This window comes from Tupaia chinensis, unplaced genomic scaffold (genome assembly GCF_000334495.1).
Source record: "Tupaia chinensis unplaced genomic scaffold, TupChi_1.0 Scaffold000198_1, whole genome shotgun sequence".
NCBI classification, from domain to species: Eukaryota; Metazoa; Chordata; class Mammalia; order Scandentia; family Tupaiidae; genus Tupaia; species Tupaia belangeri.
Window position 1 is genome coordinate 3010061 of NW_006159673.1, and position 5417 is coordinate 3015477.

Here is a 5417-nt window from a genome sequence, read left to right on the forward strand (position 1 = left end):
CTCTGTGCTATCAACATGCCACTAACAAACACGTCCGTCTCTGCGCTATCAACATGCCACTAAAAAACACGTCTGCCTCTGTTATCAACATGCCACTAACAAACACGTCTGCCTCTGTGCTATCAACATGCCACTAACAAACACGTCTGCCTCTGCTATCAACATGCCACTAACAAACACGTCTGCCTCTGCTATCAACATGCCAGTAACAAACACGTCTGCCTCTACTATCAACATGCCACTAACAAACACGTCCGTCTCTGTGCTATCAACATGCCACTAACAAACACGTCCGTCTCTGCGCTATCAACATGGGCTCTCTGCTGTCCTATGTGATTTTGGTGTTCGAAGTGTCCCCGGTTTGGTGAGTGATAGGGAGCCCTTTTCATGACGAAGTCTGTGTCTTTTCTTTTTCTTTCATTAAGAATATCTGACTTCCTAACACAGCACAATACTCCGGCTCACTTTCTACTTACTCTGTCCCAGCCCTGAGATTTGCTCTTCTTTCCAAGCAGCACTAACTCCTTTTACTGGGAAATGGTTTTGAGAGACCAAAGCCTGGGTGTCAGCCGAGTGCCTTGTTTTTTTGTTTGTTTGGTTGGTTGGTTGGTTGGGGTTATTTTAGAAATTTTTTTTTGTAGGGCATGTGTGCTCACTGGAGAGACAGAGAGAGATAGAGAATGTGAGAAATCACACCCCAGGAGGGATGGCCACCACAGTCACTTCTCCTTCATTCTCCTGTCGGGTTTGGGGCACACACGTACATGTATGTGCCCAGTGTGATTTTCAAGCCACCGAATCAAGGATTCAAACCATGATTGACCAAGTGGGAGTCCAGCGCCTTAACCACCATGCCACCTGCTAGCCCCGCTCTTTGCTCACTTCTGCTTCTCTGCAGTTTCTGCTGACAAAGCCTGGAAATAAACGAATATCTATGCACATACGTGCACACCTGCAGGTTTATGTATACAAACAAGTGTGCCAATGTACATGTACACATATGATTTACACACACAGCTTAGAAATTGCACACTCACACAGACATCATTGAGTGCAATCCCTCTCCATGGGCTTTTTCGTGCAGACAACATGCTACAACAAGGTTCTTGGGTCCTGACAAAACGTATCTACGTACTCACCTGCTTAATCCCATAGCACATCCAAAGTAGTTTCAGGACACACAACTACAGGGAGGAAACTATTCAGAGGAGTGCCGTTCTCTCTCCCTAACACGGGGTCGATTGTCTATACTGTGTTCAAAAGATACTTAATCAGCTGGCGTGCTCGTGCGTGTTCATGCACTCATTGGAAATGTCTTTGGGCTCACACGATTGGTTTGCATTCAGTGTCAGGTTCTTCACCCGTCCTCGTTGATTTAATTAGAGAGTCTTTACGTACGTAGAACGTGCACCTGCTTCCAGATGGCGACACTGTGGAGAAAGACATGCCACCCCCTCCAGCTCGTTCCCCTCCTGCTTGTACATAGCCAGCGTCATAGCCACCTGGTTTACCCTTCCTGTGTTTCCTTTTGTAAAAATAAAAATACTATATATCCGTCCTTTCCCCTTTTGGTTATCACAAAGGGCAATGTGCTATGCATGCTCGTTTGTACTTTGCTTTTTCTTCACTTGGAAATATTTTTGATAAGGACCAGCAGTTAGCGTAATGGCTATGTTGCTGGACTCTCATGTAGTCGACCGTGGTTCGAGTCCTGGACCCGGCAGCTTAAACTCACACCAGGGGCATGTGTGTGTGTGTGTGCCCAAGATCCCGAGAGGAGAATGGAGGAGAAGGGATTGCATCGTGGCCATCCCCTCTGGGGAGAGATTTCTCACTTTCTGTCTCTCTGTCTCTCTCTGTCTGGCGAGTACACTATAGAAAAAAACACCACACACACACACACACACACACACACACACACAAAAGAATAGAAAAAACCAAAATTATACAGGAAACAAGAAATGTAAAACTGTTGATGATAACACGTATGTTGATTTGCTTGATTGAGCAAATATACAGTATATTTTGGAGGGAAAATCTCATTTTGTATGTTGTAATGATGTACAGTAAATGAATGTAAAGAAATAAATTTAAATAAATAAATTAAAAAAATATTCTCCCATTCCTAGAGCTGTCAATTCACACTAATTACCGTGTCTTTTGCCATGCAGAAACTTTTAAATCGGATGTAATCCCACTTTTCTATTTTGATTATCAACTGTACTTTGGGGTCTTATTTAAGAAGACTTTCCTATCCCAATGTCTCCCAGAGTTTCTCCAATGTTTTCTAGGAGCAGTTTTACAGTTTGAGGTCTTAGATTTAGATATTTAATCCACCTTGACTTGATTTTTGTCAAAGGTGAAAGGTAGGGGTTCAGATTCATATTTCTGCAGGTGGAAATCCAGTTTTTCCAGCACCATTTGTTGAAGAGGTTTTCCTTTTCCCACTGAATTGACAGGTATCCATTGTCAAAAATCAGTTGACTGGATATTTGGGAATTTATTTCTGGGTACTCTATTCTATTCCATTGGTTCACATGTCTGTTTCTGTGCCAGTACCTTGCTGTTTGAATTATCACAGCTTTGTAGTAAATTTTGGGTTCAGGGAGTGAGAAGGGATTGCAGCATGGCCATCCCCCTGGGGGTGATTTCCTGCTTTCTGTCCCTCTGTCTCTCTCTGTCTTTCTGGCAAGTGCACGCACCCTATAGCAAAAACCGCTCCAAAAAAATTAATAAAATGTAAATAAAAAATATTTTTGATAATCCCTCTATACCAGTTCAAAGGGATCTTCTCATTCCTAACACAGTGTTACATTATGTGACTAGACCCTCATTGATTCAGCCGATCTCCTATGCTTTGACGTTTGGGTTATACAGAAAAAATTGTCAGTATAAACAATGCTATGATAAATAACTGCAGGCAACCAGTGACATGGTGGTTAAGGTGGCTGGATCCCACATGGCCAACTCACAGTTTAAGTCTGAGACCCAGCAGCTTGAAAAACACACCAAGCATGTACACGCGTGTGCCCAAAATTCCGAAAGGAGAAATGGAAGAGAAAGGATCACGTGACCAACCTGGGTAGGGCGTTCCCTCGTGCTTTCCCTTTCTCTCTCTCTGTGTCTCTCTCTGGAGAGCACACGTGCACTCTGGTAAAAATAATAATAAATAAATGCATTTTTTTTAAATGTTAGAGGTTATCTTCAAGGTAGACCCTGGGGTCAAAGGATAAATAGTACCATTGACAAAGTTCTCTCCGTAACGGCTGTATCACTTCACATGCTCACCAGCAGTGCATAGAAATGCCTGTTTCCCAGCCCACAGATACTGAGCATTTTCAAGCCACTCTTGAAGGGTAGAAAACAGCATTTCATCCTCCAGACTCACCCATGTTGTCTCGAATGGCATTATGCTAAGTGACATAACCCAGACACAGGATGAAAACGGAGCATGATCTCACTCATATGTGGAATCTAAACAGGAGAACAAAATGAATACATGGGGACAGGCAGGAGACAGCAGCTCCGGGGCGGTGAGGTGGGAGTGGGAGAGGTGGGTCAAAGGGTAGATTTATGTGACATAAATGTGTCGAGAGGCCCAGTGTCCGCAGGAGTACAGCTGGTGATATCGCACGGTGCTGGCATTTTGCTAAGAGCACAGATTTTAAGTGCTCTTCCCGCTCGAAAATGAACAGAACGAAACAAAGACTGTGGAGGGTGATGTTTGTGCTCATTATTTACCTATAGTAATCATTTCTCCATGGATGTGCATATTAAAGCAGTGTATTGTTCACCTAAGTTAATACAGTAAATATACATTTGTGTGTGGGAGGGGTGTAGAGATACAAGAATAAAAAATAAAGCATTGTTAATGGATGGGAAAGTGTTGAGCTGTGTTGTGAAGTCCTTGGTTCTTTGGGTCCAGATCACTAAAATTAGAGATCTGTCCCTAGGCGCAAAATGAAACCACAACCACGAAAGAAGTAGATAGAAAAGAAGGTTTAATAGAAAGAAAGGAAAGGAAAGAAAGAAAGTACACCCAAAAGGTTGTTGGGCGGGTGGATTGCCAAGTGGCAACCGTGTTTGATACTGGTCAACGGTTATCCTTATTACTAGAGGTCATGAATATTCATTAGTGGGCGGCCCCTTACGCTGCCTATGTCCTTCCTTTAAATTTGAATCCACACGTTCTCTCCTGCACCTGCGCACCTTCCTCACAGGCAAAGTGAGGAATTTGATCACCTAATTAGGTACGCCCAGTGCGAGTCAGGTTGCCTCAATTAGATCGCCCAATTAGTCTATCATATTAATGACCAAATGCTTGCTTGGGTCCTTTTGACAAAAGAAAATCTACGAACTATCCCTGTATGCTTCCCTCCAGCCTCAAGGAAAAAATATGGCAAACTGCCTCACCCTCCTGGCACCTGAAGCTAGGTGAGCCTTTCGCTTTTCTCCTAGGGCTGCCCGCTCATGGCTAACTAACTGCCTACCACAGCATCGGGCCAACAGGTGGCATGGAGGTGAAGGTGGCTGAATCCCACTTGACTGCGCAGTTTCAATCGGGAACTGGATGCCTGAAAAACGTCCCGGCCTCTATTCATCCTAGCAGGAGAGTGGAGGAGAAGGGATTGCAGTATGGCCATCTCCCGAGAGATAATTTCATTTTCCATCTCTCTCTGTCTCCCTCTGTTTGCACATGCCCTGTAGCAAAAATAAAATAAATAAAATGAAATAGTTCTTCATCTATATACACTGTAATTGTCTCATAATAAAAAGACACAACTAGGGCCAGCAGGTGACCTGGTGGTTAAGGTGCTGAATCCCACATGGCCATCTCCATGGTTCAAGTCCCAGACTTGGTGGCTTGAAAAACATGCTAGGCACACATGCATGTGTGTCCAGATTTCCAAGGGTGGAGTCGAGGAGAAGGGACTGGGGCATGGCCGTCCCCCCTGAGGGGTAATTTCTCACTTTCCCTCTCTTACGTGGCAAGTACATACACACACCAGTGAGCACACACACCCCATGACCAAAACCAACCAAACAAAACACACACACACACACAAACACAAAAAAGACACAACTCATGAAAAAACAGGACTACTATCCAAGGGAACTGATGCTCACAGGCAAACCGTACAGAGACCGATGGCCGGCCAGCCATTCTGGCTAAGCGTGTGTGCTGGGACTGCCCACGCCCGGGGCAACACGTCTTTGAAAGCGCTGTAGAGTCCTGGTTAAAGAGCTTTGCCAACTTTGCCAACTGGAGATGCTTTCCACGTGCCTCCCATGGCTTTCCCTCACCTATCTCCCCCAATTTTATTTTATTAACCTTTGTCTGATTCTTTCCTAATCTACTTTGTTCCTATTTCTTGATTAAGGTGGAGAAATGCGCATGCTGGTCCAGGCTGACACAG